At 35.3% G+C, this 25,594-nt stretch overlaps 1 protein-coding gene and 1 pseudogene across 3 annotated transcripts in view; one reads left to right on the top strand and one right to left on the bottom strand.

The window, feature by feature from the left end:
• Positions 1 to 25,594, bottom strand: part of Bend5 (BEN domain containing 5) — an 845,928-nt gene that overhangs the window by 803,064 nt on the left and 17,270 nt on the right. The gene's annotated exons all lie outside the window — the stretch shown is intronic.
• Positions 4,556 to 6,011, top strand: LOC138803251 (caspase-3-like; annotated as a pseudogene).

The raw sequence follows: 25,594 nt of genomic DNA, 5'->3' as shown, positions 1-25,594 counted from the left end.
CAAAAGGCAACCCTACTGCATTGTTGGTGGGAGTGTAAACTTGTTTAACCACTTTGGAAGGCAGTATGGATGTTCCTCAAAAGACTACACATAGAGCTCCCCTATTACCCAGAAATACAACTTCGGAGCAATTACCCAAACAATCACAAACAAGGCCATACTAAAGCTACCAGTACAACTACATTTACTGCAGCATTATTCATCATAGCTAAGATATGGAACCAACCCAGATGCCCCTCAGTCTATGAATGAATCAAGAAAATGTGGTTTATATATACACTGGAATTCTGTACCTCTATCAGAAAGAATGCACTGCGCCATTTGTTAGGGAATGGAAAGACTTGGAAAAAAATATATTGAGTGAAGTAAGTCACTCCAAAAGAAACATAGGTCCCATGGTTTCTCTTATTTGCAATAGCTAGTATATGTCTAGGACAAGCAGAAGAGGTCAAAAGCTGTGTACATATATGACCATATAAGATGATGCTAAGTGAAATGAACCCCAAGATAAGGACACAAGAGGTTTTATCTTTGTTGCTGTTGTTTTTAATGTACTTAGAAGATACTATGTGATTTTTTTGGTTTCTTTTGTATGTTCTTCCCCCCATGGTATAACCCCTATTTGCACTGTATTTGATTCTGGTGCCCTGCATCTTATATATACATTTTTCTAATTTGGAAAGGGAAGGGAAATAACAAAATGCTGAAATAAGGATACAGGATGACCAAATGTAACAATGAGATGTACAAGACCCTATGCTGAAAATGAACTTTTCAACTTCAGGGGGCAGGGAGGGAGGAGTTGGGGAGATGGGTAGGGAAGGGATAGTAGGGGAAAAACAAAGGAGGGGCTAACTGCTCAATAGGAAATGTACTCATTACCTTGCTCGTGTAACTGTAACCACTCTGTACAGTACCTTTACAATAAAAATATATATTTAAAAAGAAGTTATTTAAATTTCAAATATTAAAAAGCACTAAAAAAGAAAGAGGCTAAGAACTCCGTAAAAATAAAAACTATATTATTGTAAAGTTTTATTGAAGTATGATTGACATATAAAAAGCTATACATATTTATTGTGTGCAGCTTATCACCTATGGAAATAACTGTTTAATATATGACAAATTATATTCATTACCTATAAAAGTTTTCAGCTGTGTGTGTGTGTGTGTGTGTGTGAGAGAGAGAGAGAGAGAGAGAGAGAGAGAGAGAGAGAGAGAGAGAGAGAGAGAGAGAGAGAGAGAGAGAGAGAATATGTGAGACAGACACAGAGACACAGGGGGAAGACATATTGGAACAGATATAGTCATTTAAAACATCTCTCAACTTAGTGAACTTTCAGTATTGTTAACTAAATGTATGAGGTTACATAGTAGATTCTATGATTTATTCTCACCTTGCATAACTGAAGCTTTGTACCATTTAACTATCACCCCATTTCTACCTTTCCCTAGCACCTGATAATCAACATCTGTTCTATATCTAGCTCCTTTCTGTCCCCCAATATCTGGTAACCATGATCTACTCTCTGCATGAAAAAGAAATGTACTCAATACCTGGCTTATATGACTATAATTCCTCTGTACATCAACGTTACAATAAACTTTTTAAAATACATAAAATAGACTTATTTATATTCTTCATATAAATAGTATTACATAATGTTTGTTCTTTGGTATCTGACCATTTGACATATCATAATGTGCTCCAAAATAATCTATGCTGTCACAAATGACAGATTTCCTTCATTTGTAAGGATGAATAATACTTTATAGTACATATAGTCCATAGTTTCTTTGTTTCTCTCTCACAGGACATTTAAGATGCTTTCATTCTTTGAACATTGTGATTAATGCTGTGATGAACAATGAAGTGCAGATATACCTTTGAGATTATAAATCAAAGTACAGTAATCAAATCTGTGGTGCCACTATTAAAAACATTTCTGATATGATCTATCAATTCCATTTATAAATTAAATTTTCATTAAGAAAGACAAAAACTAATTGTCACAAAAAGCATATTTTTATTTAACTTAATGGTAATTTTAAGGTCTTTGTATCTGGGACTATTTGACATTATACTTTTGGAGGTGGGGTTTAAATTCTGGGTGCACAATGTCTAAAGACTGGACAAACAAGACAAAATTAAGAATAATTATAAATAATCTATTCAAAATATGCTATTTATTGAACACTTAATGAGAACTTGGTAAATGAAAATTTCCATTTAAAATTAATAAGTTTTTTCATAGAAAAATAGAAATATTGGTCACAAAAGTAAAAGATAGCCAGTTAGGAGAGGCTTTCTACAAGAGATCAATGTTATGCTAGACAAATATGGTAAAATTCACATGTTAAATATTGATAGTAGGTATATGGTTTTCTCATTTATTATGCATCATTTTAGCATACTTCAACTGCATGATAGTTTAAAACTTTAGAATTACATCTTATGATATACCTTAAAATAAATGATGAATGTGTACCATTGATTTACAAATCCAACGTTTATCAAACACTGCTATGTTCTAGCACCATATGTCATCTTTAAAAATGGAGATAAATTTTCAAAGTTTCTGTCTTCAATAGTCAGATCTCAATCCAATGATAAATAGAGACCAATGGATAATTATAGCCCAGTATTATAGGGCTGTAACTTAGGTAAACACAAAATGAAGAAGAGAGTATTAGGAATGCAGAGAAAATTCAAAGAAAATTGATCACTGAAGATGAACTCCAAGGAATAAGTGAACAAGAGATTTTAGCCTGCAGAAACAGGAGCCATAAATTCAAAGGCTTAAAAATATCATACAACCTGGTAATCGAGAGGATTAGAAAGTACAGTACAGTCTAGGTACAAGGTGTGTGCATATCCTGTGGTAAGAGGATTATGCTTTAGAGGTAAAGAAAAAGAAACCAAATCCTGAAAGTGCCTTCTATGGCATGCCACCATGTTTACCCTGAAAGCAGTAGGGTACCACTGAGAGATATGAAGCAGAAAAGTAACAAAATGTAATGTCTTTTGGAAAGAACCCTCTGGCTGTACTATGAAGGATACCATTTAATATACTGCACTATCCACTATCCAAGAGAAAAAGAATGAAATCTGAACTGACTCAATGGATGCAACAATAAAGCAAATAAGTTAAATTTAATAAACACTTGGTCTATGGTGAAAGCCTAGCTGGTAGGGGGAAGTTGCCAACGGCGAGGAGACCTATGTTTGCTGTTTGGTGGATCAGTGAGATCAGTGTCTTAAGAAAAGTAGCCATGGAACATAGCTAGCAAGATCAATAGAAAGCCCACGGATTGGGAGAAGATCTTTACTAGCCATACAATGGACAAGGGTCTCATATCTAAAATATACTTGGAACTCAAAAAATTAAATCCCCCAACAACAAATCCTCAAAGAAACAACTGCCCAATAAACAAGTGGGCGAAAGACTTAAAGAGAAACTTCTCTGAAGAAGAAAGAAGAATGGCAAATAGACACATGAAGAAATGCTCAACCTCCCTAGCCATAAAAGAAATGCAAATCAAAACAACATTGAGATACCACCTCACTCCAGTTAGAATGGCAAAAATCAAGAACTCTAACAACAACAGATGCTGGAGGGGATGTGGACAGAAGGGAACCTTACTTCATTGTTGGTGGGAATGTAAACTTGTTCAACCACTTTGGAAAGCAGTATGGAGGTTCCTCAAAAGACTCCACATAGAACTCCCCTATGACCCAGCAATCCCACTTTTGGGCATTTACCCAAATGTTTACCAACAAGACCACACTAAAGCTACCAGCACAACTATGTTTATTGTAGCATTATTTACCATAGCTAAGATATGGAACCAACCCAGATGCCCCTCGGTAGATGAATGGATCAAGAAAATGTGGCATATATACACAATGGAATTCTATGCCTCCATCAGAAAGAATGACATTGCCCCATTTGTTAGGAAATGGAAAGACTTGGAAAAAATTATATTAAGCGAAGTAAGCCAGGCCCAAAGAAACATAGGCCCCATGGTTTCCCTTATTTGCAATATCTAGTATATGTATGAGTCAAGCGGAAAAGGTCAGATAATGTGATGTCAGGAAAATGAACCCTTAGATATGTATTTTAATGTTTTTTTCTTTCATACATGTGTTTCTAACGCATTTATAAGATTATCTCTTTGTTGCTTTGTATGTCCCTCCCCCACAGTATAACCCCTGCTTTCACTATATTTGATGTCAGTATAACTTGTGGAGGAGATGGGGAAAAACAAGTCGTTTAAGGATACAGGTGGACCTGTTGCAACAATGAGAAGTACAAGTTGTCATGTCGAAAACGAGCTTTACAATATTGGTGCTGGAGGGTGGAAGGATTGGGACTGGGGGGGGGAGGGGGGAGTCTGGGAAGGGATGTGAAGGATAAACAAAGGAGGAGGCTGCAATGCTTCGTAAGAAATGTACGCATTATCCTGCCCATGTAATTGTAACCCCTCTGTACAGTATGTTCACAAATAAAATAAAATAAAATAAAATAAATAGGAAACAAAAGAAAAAAAAGTAGCCATGGAGAACTCTGAAAACTCAGTGGATTCAAAAATCCATTAAAACTTTTTTTAATAAGTTTTTTTGTGAAAATACCGTACAGAGGGGTTACAATTAAAGGTAATAAGTACATTTCTTATCAAGCATTGCTGCCTCCTCCTTTGTTTTTCTCCTACCATCCCTGCCCTCCCATCTCAACTACATTCTCCCCCACCCCCAACCCTCACCCCCACCAAAGTTGTAAAGTTCATTTTTCAACATAGCATTTTGTACATCTCATTGTTGCAATGGGTCCACCTATATCCCTATTTAAACAAATTGTTTTTTCCCTTCCCCTCCCCAAATTATACCAACATCAAATACAGTGAAAACAGGGGTTATACTGTGGGGAAGGGACATATAAAGCAACAAAACCATCACCTTATAAATATGTTAGAAACAATAGCAAGAAAGAAAAAACTACTTGTGTCCTTATCTTGGGTTCATTTCACCTAACATCATCTTATCTGACCTTTTCTGCTTGTCTCAGACATATACCGGTTTTTGCAAATAAGGGAAACCATGGGACTTATGTTTCTTTGGGCGTGGCTTACTTCACTTAATATAATTTTTTCCAAGTCTTTCCATTCCATAAAACTTTTGAAACAGGGCTGGGAAGGTGGCTCAGTGGTAGAGTGCTTGCCTCAAATGCAGGAGGCCTGAGTTCAATTCCTCAGCACCACATAAGCAGAAAAAAGTCAGAAATGGGGCTGTGGCTCAAGTGTTAGAGCACTAGCCTTGGGCTGAAGAGCTGAGGCACAGTGCCCAGGCCCAGAGTTCAGGCCCCACAACCAACAACAACAAAAAAAAAATTTTTGAAACAAAGATCATCCATGGCAACAAATCAATAGACTCTGGTATATCCTTGGATAGTAGTTACAAAATGAATTATCCTGAAATGGCCGTATGTATAATAATTAATAATAAGAACTTTCATTAAAGCATTGGAATGTCATCTCAGTTTGGTACAGATGTAGACACGCAACCCTCACAAAAACATTCCTTTACTTAAAATACGAAGTCAGGAATAAAAATGACATTCATATGAAGAAACTGTAGAATTATTGCACAATGTTTCTAAAGAAGTTCATAATGAAAGATGCAGCTTTATTTGTATAATTCTAAGACATGGTGAGGAAGGAATAATTTTTGGAACAAATGGACCTATTGGCCTGAAAAACTTACAAGTTTCTTCCGAGGAGATTATTGCAGAAGTCTAACTGGGAAACCTAAGCTTTTCATCATTCATGCCTGCTGGGGCACAGCACTAGACTGTAGCATTGAGACAGATAGTGGTATTGATAATGACTTGACATGCCAGAAAATACCAGTAGAGGCTTACTTCCTGTATGCATAATCCCAGCACCTGGTTACTATTCCTGGTGAAATTCAAAGGATGGATCCTGGTTCATCCAGTCCCTTTGTGCTATGCTGATACTCTATGAGAACAAGCTTGAACTGATACACATTCTTACACGGTTAACCACAAGGTAGCAAGAGAATTCGAGTTCTTTTCCTTGGATTCCACGTTTCATGCAAAGAAACAGATTCCATGTATTATGCCCATGCTCACAAAAGACCTGTATTTTTATCACTGAAGAGATGCTGATTCTTTTCTTTTTCTTTTTTAGTTTCTATGCCAAGTGAGAAGACAATAAGTAATACTTTACTTCCCTCCCATTTAAATCTCATGTGATACTCTAGATGATACTTGTACCAAACCACTTCCCAGAATCACAGTCACACTACCTCAAACTCAGTCACAGGTAGTTGAAACTAAATGTGAACAGGAACAAATAAATACAGAGCATGGTACCATTATTATGAAGAGCAACAATTATAAACTTCTATCTTTCATAATTAGCAAGATTTGAGGGAATTGTGCTATGAATTATCAACTAATTATGAGGCAGTTAAGACACAGCAGTAATGGATTTCATGATCCTCTCTCCCTATGTTACAACTGTGCAGTCCTAGCTTCTGTCAAACTATAGATATGGAGATGTGGAGTCATGGGTCTTAGCACTCTGGGATCCAGAAACTTGGTCGAACTCTTGAACTTTCCTTTTCAAACTGATTAACGGAAATGAACTGGGTGCATTTTTAGATTGTGTTACCATAGCTCATGGTTTTGTGATGTTTGTCCTGAGCATGTTGTTGGTGAAAAAAAAAAGTTTACTATTGAAAAAGAAGCTAAATATTTATTTGAGAGAGAATATGAGTAAAATAAGTTGATTCTTTTAAGGCTAATGTATAACATTAAGAGAGAAACCTAACAATAAGTTGCTAAGATGAATCTACCAGCATGTTTATTCTCACTGTATTTATACAAATCAGGTGAGATATACAGACCAGCCAAGATTCTTCATGAACATACTAATATTCCATTTGTACAATAAATAGTGGAACATAAGGAAAAACAATAAGTGGATCCACTGAGCACTGTAATTTGAGGAGCCTGAACAAGACATGTCTCAGCCTTTTGAATGGAAACAGAGCCCCAGCCAGCCTTTGGAGAAGGATCACCAGCTGCCTTCTTCAGACACACATATAGGTAGGCCTGGAGGATGTCCTAAGGTATAAATCACCATGTAATAAAGTAACCAACTCAGAAACTTCTAAAGGGGAGCTCATCCAAAGGTGGTGGGAATCATAATGAAAACAATAATGTTTGTAGTCAAATTGGTCAACTTGTGATTTTTTCAGTTGAAGTTTACAATCAAAAGGAACAGCCATGCTAATGTTTATACTGTAACCTGGGTGGACACGATGGAGGCCCCCAGACTTCGGAAGCGTTCTGTCAGAGTCCTGCAGAGTACACAAGGAAGCTGCTGGTCAGAACTCAGTGGCCCTCAGACAACTAGGATCCAGGCTTCCTCCTTCCTGGAGGGGCTGAGCTCTTCCTTACTGACTCAGTCTTACATTTCCCAGGAGCTTCTTATTCAAAGACAGAACTCATATTTGTAATCCATAACTGTTTTGCTTTGATTAGACCTGTTAGCTTTTTCTAAGTAACTATAGCATGCAATGGTATTTTAAAAACTGTTTCCATGTGACGATTTTTATTTAAAAATTATCTTGCACTTTTTTATTTAAAAATAGTTTAAACTTAGAAGTAAAAAATACTCTTTAAACATTTACCAAATGAATAACTACAATAAAAATCAATCATTTAAAAACATATTTAATAATAAGACGCAAAATTTGAGGTGCAATCAACCGAAGAAAGTAAGAGATAAGAGAACTGAGATGGTTTCCAACTTTTCAGTTTATGTGACTGAGTGTAATTTTAAAGAAAATATGAGAAGAGCTTTATGGACATAAAACTATAAGTTTAACTTTGATCATGTTGAGTTTGAGGTATCTTAAAACCATCTAAACATCTTGTAGGAAGTTAAAAATATGTATCTGGTACTCAGGAGAAAAGTTTAGGCTGCAGACAGTCCTGTTGTGAAAATCATGAAAATACATTAGATCACTCAGGAAGACATGTTATGGCCTGAATATGGAAGTTAGTATCTTGTTGGTAGGTATAAAAAGTTATAATGGGGGATGGGAAGTTGGCTCAGTGCTAGAGTGCTTGCCTTGAATGCACGAGGCCCTGGGTTCGATTCCTCAGCACCACATAAGCAGAAAAAAAATCCAGAAGTGGCACTGTGGCTCAAGTGGCTCAAGAGCGCTAGCCTTAAGCTGAAGAGCTGAGGGACAGTGCCCATGCCCAGAGTTCAGCCCCCACAACCAACAACAACAACAAAAAAGGCTGTAATAGAGCTTGGCACTGGTGGTTCATGCTTGAAGGCGTAGTTACTCAGGATGCTGAGATCTGGAGCTTGTGATTCAAAGCCAGACTGAGCTAGGAAATCTGTGAAACTCTTATCTCCAATTAATGACCAGAAAGGCAGAAGTAGAGCTGTGGCTCAAGTGATAAAGCACTAGCCTTGAGCATAAAAGCTCAGGGTCAGAGCCCAAGTCCTGAATTCAAACCCCAAGACCACCTCCCTCCTCCCCCCAAAAAGCTGTATTTGTAACATTTTATTTTTGTATAAGTTTGCTTAGGATGAGATTGAATAGCAAGGAAATAGGACAAAAAGTTATCCCATAACTATCTCAAAAAATGAATCTGATCACAAGAAACTGGCATACTGTTTCACTTCAAAACTTGTATGTGTTTCTCTTGAAGTAAACTAAAAAAGAAAAAATTATTTAGAGGTAAAATAATGCAGTAGAAAACACATTTTAAAGTGAGTTAAATAGCCATGGACAAGTTACTGAACTTCTGAGCTTTAGGAACAGTATCTGCAAAGCAGAGGTGATAATAACAACCTTAAAAGGTTGTTAATTATTATTTAAAGTTTTGAAAATACATATAATAGCATTAGTAAGTACTAAGTAGAAAATCTTTCCTCTAAATGGTTGTACAAAAGTGGGCTACATGGTCTCTTCATACCAGAGTTTTGAATGGCTTAGAGTCAGAAGGGGTAAAACATGTAATTAAGAGCTGTGATAATCACTGACTGTAATAAACTCCCAATAAATTTCTAAGCTATAATGTGACACTAAGCTAATTTTTTAACTACACAACTTCAAGAAACTATTCATCTCTAGTTAAATGTAAGTCCCTTTAAGGTAAGAACTGTTGGTTTGCCTTTCACATACTATCCTGATACAAAATAGGCAGGGTTAAATGATTGTGAAAATGCTGTGGAAATTTACTTCATTAAGGAACTGTATTATTTAATCATAATTGATAACATCTTTGAGCACTTTACATATGTTCTAAATACTTTACATGTACCTTATCACTTAATCTTTGTAATAACTCTATAAAAATATTAAGTGTCTCCATTTAATAGAAGAAATGGAAGGAAGGCTCAAGGAAGTTACTTTCCCAAGATCACCAAATTCTAAAGTTAAAAAGTAACAAAAATCGCTGGGCGCTGGTGGCTCCCATCTGTAATACTAGCAACTCAGGAAGCTGAGATCTGAGGATCACAGCTCAAAGTAGCCAGGGCTGGAAACCAGTCCGTGAGACTCTTATCTCTAATAAACCACCAGAAAACTGGAAGTGGCTCTGTGGCTCAAGGGGTAGAGTACTAGCCTTGAGCTGAGGAGCTGACAGGGCCCAGGCCCAGGCCCAGAGTTCAAGCCCCACGACCGACAAAAAAAAAAAAAAAAAAAAGGAACAAAATCTGGTAGTGTGTCTAGGGCAGCCACTAGCCTGTAAGAGACTACAGAGTTGTCTCTTTGGGTTGGTACAGCTCTTTGCCAAAGTGAAGAGCTTTACCAGCCAAACATGGACTAGATGTTAGTCTCCACTCATCCCTTACCTGCAGACCTTCATAAAGAAACCCATTTGTTGCATAACTACCAAGTAGCACTGTGGTATAACAGGCCAGAAAGTAAACTGACAAGGTTTCATCTAGTCACATCTACAGTGTGCTTCCTGATGTGGCAGTTAGACCCTTCCAGTGGTTATTTAAGTATAAAATTTAGTTTCTTAGTCATATTTATCACCTTTCAAGTGCTAATTACACATGCCTGGCACTTACCATGTTTATAAGTATAAATACAGTAGAACATTTCCATCATTACAAAACAAATTATTTGAACAGAAATGATTTAGATTATACAAAAGAATTAGACTATGTTTAAAATATTATATATAGATTTTTACATTCTATATGGAAAGACATTCTAACACTATGTAAAATCCCCATCATCTATGTTTACTTCTTGCATTCCTTACGGCATTATAAAAAGTACCTGAAGAAGATGAGTTTTTTATGATATTTTATCATGAGTTTATCAAATTTTCAGTGTACTGTGAATCTAAGAGAACAAGATATTTTTTAAAATGGAAAGTGGGGAAATAAAATTTATCTGTAGGAACACTGAAAAATGAGTAGAGCAAAACTACTTCATGGAAGAAAAATATCTTATTGTTATGCAGCAAAACATTCAATGGAATGTTTATTTTTAATTTAAATTTTATTGTAAAGGTGATATACAGACGGGTTACAGTTACATAATTAAGGTAACAAGTACATTTCTTTCTGAACAGTGCTACCCCTCCCTCATTTTCTCCTACTACCCCCAAGCCCCCTCCACCTCAAATTGTAAAGTTAATTTCCAACATAGTGTCTAGTGCTGTTGTATTGGTTCACCCTTTGTTTCACCATTTCTGTGATTCCCCTTCCCTTTTCCAAATCAGATAAATTTATATACAAGACAAAGGGTACAGAAATCAAAAACAGTGACAACAGGGAAGAATATATTCAATGAGGGCATCCTAAGTGTACTTTTAAAACACACTTTTGACATTTCACTAGACTCAAGAAAAATACTAGACAGGAGAACTATGATATGTTAAAAATCATTAAAAGGCAGTGAATGAATTGAAATGTTTCATCCAATCACATCCAAAGTGGCAAAAATCATTGCTTTCAATTTAATGTTCACAGTAACACAAACATGTAGGCAGGTTAGAGGAAGCTAAATGAGGAAAGAGAATTGTGAGCCCCCCAAAAAGATGGTGAATTCTGAGAAAATATACTATGTGTATAGTTAAACCAAGTAATTTTTAAATATCATAATAAAGAAATACAAATGCTTGAAGATATAAACTTTAAGAAAAAATTTTGCAATGGTGTGATGGTATAAATTATCTCTAATAATATAAATTAGACTAAGAACTGTAAGGAATTTGTTTCAGAAAGCAATATTTATTTTCAGTTGTGGAGACAGCCTTTCTTAAAGGAATAAGTGGCAAGGGCAGTGTACATTGCTTAGTGTTGCAGTTTTTAATATCTAAGAGCTAATAGACCCTTGGAACAGGAACTTGGTACTGATATAGCATTCTATTTTCTTTTAACTTTAGTTGTCATGATACTGATATATTACCATTTTTTTCTGAAAATGGTTTTTATGACCCTAATAGGATATCTCTGAGATAAACTAACAGGTTTCCTCCTAGAAGGAAGTAACATGTGTGCTGATAGAGTTCATTCAGAAAGAATTCACACTTACTCCTACTATCCTCTCCAATATCCACCTCCTCACTGAATTCTTTTGACATTTTATTTTTAAATACATATGCTTTAAATTTTAAAGGGGAAAAAGTACTAGAATAGACAAAAGAATAAAAACTCACAAAACTAAAAAAATAAATTGAAGAGATATTTTTGTAAATACTTAAAATCTGTACAGAATTCTACATGGTATACTTGCACATTTTTAATAAAAATATTCCATATTTCAGGGATCTCAATATCAAATGATATTGTAGTTACTATAGAAACTATTCTCATAACGAAACTCAGATGAAATAACACATAAATTCAAATCCAAAATGTAATTACTATTCTAAAACATATTTACATATTTGACTTCATAATGGTTACAGAAAATAAGATAAAATATTAGGAATACCATTTATATGTGCAAAACAGTGGCAATTGTAAACTTAATTGAAACTTGGCCCTTAAATGCAATGCTGTTGGGTTTAATCAAATTCAATCTTAAAATAAAAGCTTATACAAGCTCTATACCAGTCTACTGATACTTTTAAAATCCTAGCTTGTATTCAGTGTAAACATTTCTATATACTTACCTCTTTGTACTAATGGTGAAAATTCAGAACAAGTATTAAAGACTCCCTAAAGCTCAGCACCACATAAGCAAAAAAAAAAAAAAAACCGGAAGTGGCACTGTGGTTCAAGTGGTAGAGCACTAGCCTTGAGGTGAAGAGCTGAGGGACAGCACCCAGGCCCAGAGTTCAGGCTCCACCACCAGACCCCCAAAAAAAAAAAAAATCCCTAAAGGTGTGCCTCTATTGGGTCAATATTAAGAAAGTGGACAGCAAGTTGACATAATGGCAAGAAACATTCTACTTATCCAAAATTGTAACTCTTTCTCCTAGCCTGCAGAGCAAAGGTCCAGACTCTCAAGGACTGCACACTCTTATCTTACTGCTTGCCATATTGAACTTTGGAGTTGACTTTGGAGTCGACTAGACCAAGTTTCAAGACTTAGTTCTAACGTTTACAATCTACAGTGTTTTAAGCAATATATTTCACCTCTATAGACCTGCAAAACAAAGATAATACTTGCTTTTTAGGATCAATGGCAAGGATTGTGTACAGTGCATAGACAGGGTTTTGATACATACTGGGTGCTCATTGCTCCCTATCATCATTATTATTACTGCTTCTGTTACTACAAGTACCATAACAACAAAAAAGCAGTTGTGCTAATGTTTTGATTTTTGTTGTTGTTGCTTTACTTTTTAAGAAAACATGTGTGAAGGGTACATTGAAATGCAGAGTAAGGGTGCCCACTTCTGCTTCATATAACTGTCTGGAATGTGGAAGTTCTACTTGGGTCATCTCAGCCTTCCATTTATTTTCTTCTATAATGCTACCTCTGAAGCATTAGAGGATAAAAATAGGTTTCAATTCTGGAGAAGCTTCCAAAAATGAGACCAACTAACAATTAGAATGGCTCATTATTTAACTAAGTGTATTTTTAATTTGAACTGTTGGAAAATTTTGCTGTGACTTATTCATTCTTTACTCAGACTTTGCCTGACTATCCTTTATCTACCTGAGTAGAGGTCTTGTACTTCTCATGGCCTCCCCATGCTTTTTGCCATGTACTCAAATCCTATACAACTTGAAGTCTGAGGCTTTAAAAAAATTCTTCTGCATTTCTCATTTCTTGTTTGTTTCTCTGCTGTTATCCTGAGAAAGTAGTGTACTTTTTGAAGAATGACATAATATGTAAACATAATATGACAAGAAGCTCTCTTCCCCTTGCTATACCATTAGACTATACAATTAGACTATAATCCATAGGTATAGCATAAAAATAAGTCAAGAGTTAAAAATATATTTATATAAATATACTTGATATGTACTGATAAATGTCCTAGAAATTTTATAAGTTTCTATAGTAGTTTGAAGGACAGAAACTTCTAATAAGCCAATTATCTAATAAGGAAAGTCACAGGGAGACTCTCCCATTTTTTTTCAAACACATGGCCTTGAATGTGTGAGGAATTCTGCCAATAAGCTACACACCAGCCTTTGTTTGTTCCAAGAGAGGGCTTCACTATATTGGCCTTAAATTTGCCATCCTCCTGCCAATCTTCATAATGCTGAGAAAATAGATATATAGGTGTACATAACCACATATGACTAGATAGGTCCTTCATCAAAGAAAGAGAGAAAGAGAACGAGAGAGGAAGGGAAGGAGGGAGGGAGGCAGGGAGGCAGGAAGGAAAGAAGGGAAAAAGGGAAGCAGGGAGGGAGGAGGGAGGGAGGGAAGGAAGGAAGGAAGGAAGGAAAAAAGGAAGGAAGGAAAGGAGGGAGGGAGGGAGGAAGGGAGGAAGAAAGAAAGGAAGGAAGGAAGGAAGGAAGGAAGGAAGGAAGGAAGGAAGGAAGGAAGGAAGGAAGGAAGGAAGGAAGGAAGGAAGGAAGGAAAGAAGGAAGGAAGGAAAGAGGCTGGGTGTCAGTGACTTATATCTGTAATTCTAGCTACTCAAGAGGTGAGATCTGAGGGTAGTGGTTCAAAGACAGCTCAGCCAGGAAGATCCATGAGATTTTTATCTCCTATTAACCACCAAAAGCCAGAAGTGGAACTGTGAACTCAAGTGTAGAGCACCAGCTTTGATCAAAAAAAGCTCAGGAATAGCACCCAGGCCCTGGACCAAAACAAAACCCCCAGGACCACACAAAATATAACACCACACAAAATAAGCCTCACTTCAGCTTCTGAAATTAAACCATTTTCTGATTAAGTCACTTTCTCATGTAATTCAGCTGTTTAAAATGCTCAAAATGAATCACTATTCCTGTTCATTTTATATTTTAATTAACAAAGTAGTTTAAAAAATATTGCTATGATGTTCTATTCTTTTCCATCCCTAGTCCTAGACCTCTTCTTTTGATCATTTGTCTTCTTGATTTCCCTGACAATGGTCTCCTAATTGTGTGTGTGTGTGTGTGTGTGTGTGTGTGTGTGTGTGTGTGTGTGTGTAAATAAAATTAGGCCTTATTTCATTTGCTACATGCACACCACACACACACACACACACATCCCTCTGCCAATGCTTTTTATATTTTTAATAATTTACTAGCTACTTGTGTACATGTACATCACAGCTCCTACTTTTACTAACAGTAGTTGTTTTTCAATTCCCTTCATTGTCTCTATTCATCTCTATACTTTTCATCTGCTTCACTTCACATTGCCATATCTATTACTTTGAAATGTCAGTTTCACATTCTCTTGCTTCTTTATTTTCTGTATACACAGTTATGATTACTATATTCTATCTAAATGTTGACTATAATTCAATTAACATCACTTAAACCAAAGAAGCAGTTCACTACAAGACCAGATGGTGTTAGGATAGCATTTCCTTTTTTACAAGTCCAATGCGGCAACCCATAGACCATCTGAAAAAGAATATTTTCTGCTTCATGATAAAATATGTTACTTTCTTCTCACTACCAATTTCTCTAAGTTGTACCACTCTTCATTTCCCTTCATTTTTAGAAATTATTTGTGTTACATTCACTTTTTCCTGTTGTTTTAGTTGACTTTATATTTTTTATTATTTGGTAAACAATACACCTTCAACCTGACTAGCCATTCATGCACAGATAGTTTGGAGTATTCTTTCTTCTGCAGAGGTATTCTTGTAAGAACCTTCTATTTTCAAGCACCAATCTAAAATACTGCTTAACCTACCAATCTAAAATACTGCTTAACCTTCTGATGTTATTTTACTTGAATCATATGTTAGATATACTTTTCTCTTTCTGCATATTCTCATTCTTCTGATTTATATCTCTAAGCACATTTTTAGTATTCTGGTTTATATTTCTAAGCAACTTTTTGAGATAGGAAGCCTCAGAAATATACATAATGATTTTTAATATGTCTGAAATGACTTTATTCCATACTTACATTTCAGTGACAATTAAAACATAAAATTTTAGTTAGAAATAATTTCTTTTTGAATGCATTTTACTTTTCTTTTTATACTAGCATATATCAATCATATAACAGAATTTCATTATAATATTTCCACACTTGAATAGAATATGCCTTGGTCAAATTCACTTTTTTTTCCAAACTTTGAAGATTTAGTTCCACTGCTTCCTGGACAAAGAGACAGAGATGAAATTGTATTTCAGGTCTTTTTATAGAAAATAGCATTGGGAAAGACTAGATGCTCATGAAAAAAGGAAATTTAAATATTTGTATTTGTTACAGTACATCCAAACTACAGAGAACATTTAGTCATAACGACAATGAGAGACTGTAGAAAGATATTCACACTGTAACAGCTAAGTGTTTTTAAAACCTAGTTATAAAAGAATACCTATATCACATTTTAAATATACAAATACATATATTATGTATATTCATATACACTTATAACACATAATTACAATCCATGAGTAAATAGAAATATGTATTCCAAAATATTCTAGCTATACTAGAAAAATCATAATTGTGGTCGGTTTCCTGTTATTCATATTTTTATGTATTATTTAGACTTTTTAGTAGTACCAGGATTTGAACTCAAGGCCTTTTGCTTATTAAGCAAGTGCTCTACCATTTGAGCTATATCCCCAGCTCTATTAGCTCTATTTTTAACAAAACACATGAGAAAAAGAAGAAAATAACATAGAAGGTTTTAACTATTTTGGGTTAAAAATACACAGAATAAAATTTACCTTCTTCACTCTGTGTGTGTGTGTGTGTGTGTGTGTGTGTGTGTGTGTGTGTGTGTGTGTGTGTGTGTGTGTGTGTGTGTGTGTATGAGTATGTGTATATGTGTCTATCCTGGAGCTTGCTTTTCCTGTATTTTTGCTCAAGACTAGTGCTCAACTACTTGAGCCTAGCTCTTCTTGAAGCTTTATTTGGCTGGTTAATTGGATATAAGAGTATCATAAAATGTCCTGCCTTGGCTGGCTTCTAACAGTGATTCTCCCATCTCAGTAGCTAGGATCAAATCTGAGTAGCTAACAATGCTCAGTAGGAAATATACTCATTACCTTACTCATGTAACTGTAACCTCTCTTTATAATAAAAATATATATTAAAAATTTGAGTAGCTAGAATCAAAAGTATGAGCCACTAGTTCTCAGCGCCATCTTAACTATTTTAAGTATGCATATAGTTCAATAGTATTAAGTGTATTCAAATTTCCATTTAACAGAGCTTCTACATTTTACACAATTAAAAGTACACTTTGCAATATAGATTGTCTCTACTTGTTGAATATTCCTCATTTTCCCCTCCTCAGCAACCATTTTACTTTCATTATGAATATGACATATAGATACTTCATCTAATTAAAATGATTTTTATGGATTTTGTGGCTGACTTTTGCCATTTAGCATGTAATCAAGATTCGCCTGTGTTATACTGTGTAATAGGATTCCCTTCCTTTTAAAAACTAAATAACATTTCATAGTATGTACATACTTTTGTTATCCATTCATCTGCCAATGGACATATGGGTTGTTTCCACATCTAAACTATTGTGAATAATGGTTCTATTAATGTGGGTGTACAAATATCTCTTTGACAACCTGCTTTCAATGATTTTGGATATATAAATAGTAGCATGTTTATAAAGTTCAATTCTTTGAAGTACAAGATAAATTGCTATTCTCCACACCCTCTGTAAAACACTGGCTGATTTCATGGACCACTAACCACTACACGAAGAGACTGTTCTCATGTGCTCACTGTATTAATAGCAGTCAAGTTATATGGCTTTCTAACAATTCAGTTTCCTCTGATAGCAAGTCACATCATGTCAGTTACCCTTCTCATTGTAATTACCTTAATCAAACATTGCAAAAACAATTGAATCACAAATTTGAAAAGGGGTACATATAAAAATAAATGCACATAAAATGTTGAGAAAGTGAAAGCAAGTAATTTTATAAAAAGCATTTGTTGGATTAAGTCCAGAAAACTGTAACATACCTGAAAATTGTACAATCTAGTAGGATTCTATACACTGCTTACTTAGTATCTTTAGATGTTCATTTTTGAAGGAAGAAACCACGGAAAATGTAGACAATGCCTTTTGTTTGCAGTTTATGCTAAACTATGGAATTCTAATCATGAGATCAATATCAAAATGAAAGTCAGAGTCCCATATCCAAAGATTAGAGAATAAATACAATTTCTATGATTATCTATTTTAATTGATTTTTCCAACCATCAGTAGATTGCTTCAGATAAGATAGAGATACTATGTGAAACAGACAATACTATGCTATTACAAAAAAAAAAGTAAGCTTCTAGACCAGTCTGCTAATCAGAAACAAGTTAATGCCATATTTATAAATAAATCAGGAAATGGATTCTATTCTTTGCCTCTTTTGTCTATTTTATTATTTTACCAGGGGAATTTTTATTCCTTATATCTTCCTAAAATTTCCTTTTTTATAATTAAAAATCATGTGTTCAATTGTTTCAAACTGAAATTCACTGGATTTGACAAGAGCTCCAGGGTCCAGGAACTTTGCTATTGAAAGGATTATGTTGTATGTACTTTAAATACTTCTTACTGTGATGATTCTTAAGAAAAACATCTCTTTAAAAAACTAGTAAATATGATTGAATGATAATAATTAAGATATGCTTAAAACTAACTGGTCCTGGGAAACAGTAAATTTAGTAGCTATAGAAACAGTAAAATCATAATTTAGATTAATCAGTCCTTAGAAAACCTAATTGCTCATTTATTTAATATTATAAGATTTAGAGAATTTTATAAAGAACAAACTTGAAAACATTAAAGTATCAAAATAGATTGCTGTGTGTACCTGGTTTTCCAGTATGTACTTCACCATGACTCCCAAGTCCTTAAATTACAGAAGTTATTCTAAAGCAAATGAACAGCAGTTGAAGTTCAAATACTTATGAAATCATAAAATTACACGTCTGAATAGAGTTTTTGACAGTGCTTTTACATCTATATGTAAGTACATAGCTAAATTTTGAATGAGCAATATGATGACTCTTAGAAAATCATTTTTAAAAGACGATGAGAATGTAAATCTCATTGCAAATACTATACTAGGAATATGTCAATGACAAGAATCCAATATAATATTTCACTGAAACTTGGAAATCATACATTAATAATGAGGATTAGGAGAAAAATTCTCAAATTAGACAATACAACACTAAGCATTTATTTAATATACTGGATGTGTACTAGAAGAAAACACTACTGAATAAATTAAAATGTAAAACTTACATTCTGTATTCTCAAGAATTTGTAAGATGTCATGAACAATCTAAGCATCTGTCATTCATGACAGAGGTTTACTTACAATAATGACTAAAAATGTTTTGACTATTTAAAATACGAAATGATGGGATTTTATTATATTGTCTATAGTCTATCAAAGAATAAAAATAAGAACATTGCAAGCTAGGGGTAGTAGTTTGTCATAGACACTGGAAAGGTAGAGATGAAGAGGATCAGAGGTCTAGGGAAGTATGGGTGAAACATTTACAAGACCCCATTTCAATAGGTGTACAAGCATGCACCTGCCAACCCAGCTTTGCAGGTATTGTAAATAAGAGGATTGTGATTGATAATTACCTAGGAAAAAGCCAAAGTATGTCTCACTGACACATTTAGCTTCAAAGAAAGGATCTCGGAACAGATATGTTTGTTGAGAGCATTAATACTTACAACACGCATCTCTAGTATTTTTTTTATTGTGAATATACATCCAGAGGGGTTACAATTACATGGGCAAGATAATGAGTACATTTCTTATCAAGCATAGTAGCCTCCTCCACACATCTCTAGGATTAAGATTACCAAGTAATCAGCACTTCAAACCTAGATAATTACATCATGTAGCCCATATATATTTTGCTCATAACAGTACTAATTCCCCTCAATTATTTCACATCATTTAGGACAGTAAGCTATCAATAAATATTAAAATTAACTATTCAGTTCATTAAAAGAATCAAATGCAATGTCATGCATAAAATTGTGTTTTTAATAAATTTCCAAAGCAAAGAATGCCAGGAAGTACTAATGCACTCTTCAAAAGGAAATATTTTGCTAAACATTCTGCTTTATTAAATCCCAATCCCAGATCTGTGTACTAAATTTAGTGAGCTTATGTACTTTTTGGCCACCACTACAGAGAGTAAACAAGTACATAACACTAATACTAATCTATGTACTTTAAATGTATTTTGTACCATTAATTACCTGTTATTCCAAATAATAATCTTTCTATTCGCACATCTTCCAAAAACACATGTTTGTAATACCTGGAGTATCTACCTGACACTATGTACCTCCCAAAACCTTCATGAGATTTTATATATTATTCACTATTCCTCTAAGAAACCATATTCTTACCACTAAAGAAAATCATGTATATTAGAGACAAAAAATAGCAAGAATTAACAAAACAAAGAGTAGATTCTTTGAAAAAAATTAACAAAATTGACAGACCCTTAACAAATCTACCAAAAAAAAAAAAGAGAAGGTGCCAACTAAATAAAATTATAGATGAAAATAGGAACATCAAAACAGAAACAAGCAAGATCCAGAACATTAAAAGGGAATACTTTACAAAACTTTATACTAACAAACTGGAGAATCTGGGCAAAATAGAAGAATTCCTAGAAAATACTGAAATACCCAAACTGAACAAACAAAATTTAAACCAACTTAATAGACCCATAACAGTAATGAAATAGAAATGACAATAAAAGACCTCCCATCCAAGAAAACCCTAGGACCAGACAGAGTCACAGCCAAATTCTATAAGGAGAACTCACTCCAATACTCCTCAAATTCTTCAATGAAATTGAAAAGGAAAGATCATTACCAACCTCATTCTATAAAGCCAGCATAACCCTCATTCCAAAACCAGATAAGGACTCATCAAAGAAAGAGAACTAGAGACCCATCTTCTTTTTTTTTTTTTTTTTTTTTTTTTTTTTGTCGGCCGTGGGGCTTGAACTCTGGGCCTGGGCGCTGTCCCTCAGCTCTTCAGCTCAAGGCAAGCGCTCTACCACTTGAGCTACAGCACCACTTCCGGTTTTCTGGTGGTTTATTGGAGATAGGAGTCTCATGGTCTCTCCTGCCCGGGCTGGCTTTGAACCGCGATCCTCAGATCTCAGCCTCCTGAGTAGCTAGGATTACAGGCGTGAGCCACCAGCGCCCGGCTCCATCTTCTTTAATGAACATTGGTGCATAACTTCTCAATAAAATTCTGGCAAACAAATTCTAATAACAACAAAGTAAAAAACACATATGATATGATCAAATGGGATTCATTCCAGGGATGCAAAGCTGGTTCAATATAGGCAAGTCAATTAATGTAATTCCACACACCAACAGATGCAAGGAAGAATGACATGATCATCTCAATAGAGGCAGAAAAAGCATTTGATAAGATCCAACACCCATTAATGATAAAAGCTCTTGAGAAACTAGGAATTTATGGAATATTCCTTCATATAACAAAGGCTGTATATCGCAAACCTACAGCCAGCATTACACTCAACAGGGAAAAGTTAAAAACATTTCCTCTAAAATCAGGAACAAGACAAGAATGTCTGTTCTCTCTGCTCCTCTTCAATATATATTGGAATACCTAGCTAGAGCAATAAAACAAGAGACAAACATAAAGGGGATCCAAATACGGAAAGAAGAAGTAAAACTCTCCCTCTTTGCAGATGACATGATCTTGTATTTAAAGAGCACAATAGATTCCTCTTTCAAGTTACTTGAGCTGATTGAAACTTTGGCCAAGTTAAAAAATTAATCCACGTAGCTAGCAAATCAACAGAAAACACACGAATTGGGGGAAGATCTTCATTGGTCATACTTTGGACAAGGGTCTCATGTCTAAAATATACTTAAAACTCAAAAAACTAAATCACCCAACAACAAATCCTCAAAGAAACAACTCCCAATAAATAAGTGGGCTAAAGACTTAAAGAGAAACTTCTCTGAAGAGGAAATAGTGAGTAGACACATGAAGAAATGCTCAACTTCTCTAAGCCTTTAGAAATCCAAATCAAAAAAACATTGAGATTCCACCTCACCCCAGTTAGAATACTATAATCAAGAAATTTAATAACAACAGACGCTGGAAGGGATGTGGCCAAAAGACAACCCTACTACATTGTTGGTGGGAACGTAAACTTGTTCAACGACTTTGAAAAGCAGTATGGACGTTCCTCAAAAGACTATATACATAGAGCTCCCCTATGACCCAGCAATCCCACCTTTAGACATTTACACAAATGATCACAAACAAGGCCATACTAAAGCTACCAGCATAACTATGTTAATTGCAGCATTATTTACCATAGCTAAGATATGGAACCAACCCAGATGCCCCTCAGTCAATGAATGGATCAAGAAAATGTGGTATACATACACAATGGAATTCTATGCCTCCATCACAAAGAATGACATTGCCCCATTTGTTAGAAAATGGAAAGACTTGGAAAAAATTATATTAAGTGAAGTAAGCCAGGCCCAAAGAAACATGGGTCCCCTGGTTTCCCTTATTTGCAATAACTAGTATATGTCTGAGACAAGCAGAAATGGTCAGATAAGTTTATGTTAGATGAAATGAACCTCAAGATAAGGACTCAAATGGTTTTTCTTTCTTGCAATTGTTTCTAACATATTTAGAAGATGATTTCTTTGTTGCTTTGTATGTCCCTCTCCCACGGTATAACCCCTACTTTCATTATATTTGATGTTGGTATAATTTGTGGAGGGGAAAGGCAAAAACAAATCGTTTAACTAGGGATACAGGTGGACCCATTGCAACAATGAGGTGTACAAGTTGTTATTTAAAAAAACAAACTTTACAACTTGGGGGGGGGAGAGATGGGAAGGAGAAACAAAGGAGGAGGCAACAATGCTTGATAAGAAATGTACTCATGAGGCTGGGAAGGTGGCTCAGTGGTAGAGCACTTGCCTTGCATGCATGAGGCCCTGGGTTCGATTCCTCAGCACCACATAAGCAAAAAGAAAAAAGCCGGAAGTGGAGCTGTGGCTCAAGTGGTAGAGCGCTAGCCTTAAGCTGAAGAGCTGAGGGACAGCGCCCAGGCCCAGAGTTCAGGCCCTCGACTGGACCCCCCCCCAAAAAAAAAAGAAAGGTACTTATTACCTTGCCCATGTAATTTTAACCCCTCTCTACAGTATTTTCACAATTAAAAAAAAAAAGAAATTAAAAAAAAGACTCCACATAGACCTCCCCTATGATCCAGCAATCCCACTTTTGGGCATTTATACCCAAATGATCACAAACAAGGCTATACTAAAGCTACCAGCACAACTATGTTGATTGCAGCATTATTCACCATAGCTAAGATATGGAACCAACTCAGATGACCCTCAGTAGATGAATGGATCAAGAAAATGTGATATGTATGTGTGTGTGTGTGTGTGTGTGTGTGTGTGTGTGTGTGTGTGAGAGAGAGAGAGAGAGAGAGAGAGAGAGAGAGAGAGAGAGAGAGAGAGAGAGAGAGAGAGAGAGAGAATGGAATTCTATGCCTCCATCAGAAAGAATGACATTGCCCCATTTGTTAGGAAAGACTTGGAAATATATATATTAAGTGAAATAAGCCAGGCCCAAAGAAACATAGGTCCCATGGTTTCCGTTATTTGCAATAACTAGTACATCTGTAGGACAAGCAGAATAAGCCAGAAGCTATGTACATATGACCATATAAGATGTTAAGTGAAATGAATCCCAAAATAGGGACACAACTTGTTTTTTTCTTTCTTGTTATTGTTTTTAACATATTTATAATGTACTATGTGATTTTTCTGTTTTTCTTATACGTTCTTCCCCCATGGTGTAACCTGTTTTCACTGTATTTGATTCTGATGCTCTGCATCTTATATATACATTTTTCTAATTTGGGGAGGGGAAGGGAAATAACAAAATGCTGAAACAAGGATACAGGTTGACCCATTGTAACTATGAGATGTACGAACTTTACAACTTGGAGGGGAGGGGGAAGGGAGGAAAGTGGGGAGGGGAGGGATAGTAGGGGAAAAATAAAGGAGGTAACAATGCTCAATAGGAAATGTACTCATTACCTTACTCATGTAACTGCAACCCCTCTGTACACTATTTTTACAATAAAAAATATTCATTTGAAAAAATTAATCCACAAAAATCAGTAGCTTTTCTGTATGCCATTAATGAAAAGAGCAAGACTGAAATCAGGAAAGCAACTCCATTTGTAATAGCCACAAAATGTAAAATGAAATACCTAGGAATTAACCAAAGATGTGAAGGACCTCTATGATGAAAACATTGAAATTAAATCAGATTTAAGGAAATGGAAAAAACCTCCCATGCTCCTGGATTGAATGGATTGACAGCTTGAAAATGGTAATACTGCTCAAAGCTATCTACAATTCAAAGCAATACCCATCAAAATTCCAACAGCATCCTTCAATGATATAGAAGAAGCAATCCAAAAATAATATTGGACTAATATATGATCCTGAATAGCAAAAATAATCCTTAGTAGGAATAACAGTGCCAGAAGAATATCAATTCCAAGTTTACCAAGCTGTAGTAATAAATTTAAAATTAAAAATTTTGGTATTAGCACAAGAACAGGTCTGAGGACAAATGGAATATAATAGAAGACCCAGAAATGAACCGACAGACCTATAGCCACCTAATATTTGATAAAGGAGCCAAAAACACAGGATGGAAGAAAGACAGCCTTTTCAACAAATAGTGCTGGCAGAACTGGCTATACACATGCAGAAAACTGATGTTAGATCCTTATATAACACCCTGCACCAGAATCAATTACAAATGGATCAAAGACCTCAATGTAAAACCAGATACCCTGAAAATATTACAGGAAGGGATAGAGAAAACACTAGGGCTCCTTGGCACAGGTCAAAACTTCCTAAGTAAATATACAGAATCAAAGAAAGAGTGGATAAATAAGATCACATCAAACTGAAGAGTTTCTACATGACAAAGGACATAACTAACCAGATAAAGAGAATGCCCACAGATTAGAAGATCTTTACTAGCTATGCATCAGACAAGGGCCTCATACCTAAAATATACAAGTAAACTCCTCCCCAAATATCCTCAAAGAATCAACAACCCAATTAAATAATAAAGAGAAGACGGGCACTGGTGGCTCACGCCTGTAATCCTAGCTACTCAGGAGGCTGAGATCTGAGGATCGCTGTTCAAAGTCAGCCCAGGCAGGAAAGACTGTGAAACTCTTATCTCCAATAAACCACTAGAAAACTGGAAGTGGTGCTGTGGCTCAAGTGATAGAGGCTAGCCTTGAGCTGAAGAGCACAAGGACAGCACCCAAGCCACACAACCAACAACAACAACAAAAAAATTTAAAGAGAGACTTCTCCAAAGAAGAAATAAGAATGGTCAATAGACACTTGAAGAGATGTTTAACATCTCTGGTGATAAAAGAAATTTAAAAAAAAAGAAATTCAAATCAAGACAAGATTGAGAGTCCACCTCAGCCCAGTTAGAATGGCCACTATCAAGAAAACTGACAATAACAGATGCTGGCAGAGATGTGGTCAAAAGGGAACATTACTACACTGTTGGTGGGATTGTAAACTTATTCCAAAACTCTGGAAAGCAGTATGGAGGTTCCTCAAAAGACTAAACATGGAGTTTCCTTGTGACTCAGCAATCCCTCTCCTGGGCATCTACCCAAATGACCACCAACGAGGCCACACTAAAGTCACCAGCACAATTATGTTCATTGCAGCACTATTTGCCATAATTAAGATATGGATTCAATCCAGATGCCCCTCAGTGGATGAATGGATTAAGAGAATATGGCATATATGCTTCCATCAGAAAGAATGGCATTGTCATTCTTAACGAAATTCATTCATAAGGAAATGGAAAGTCTTAGAAAAAAATTATACTAAGAGAAGTAACCCAGACCCAAAGA

Source organism: Dipodomys merriami, unplaced genomic scaffold, assembly GCF_024711535.1.
Source record: "Dipodomys merriami isolate MVZ:Mamm:240054 unplaced genomic scaffold, mDipMer1.0.p SCAF_34, whole genome shotgun sequence".
NCBI classification, from domain to species: domain Eukaryota; kingdom Metazoa; phylum Chordata; class Mammalia; order Rodentia; family Heteromyidae; genus Dipodomys; species Dipodomys merriami.
This window is presented reverse-complemented; position numbering and strand designations above follow the sequence as displayed.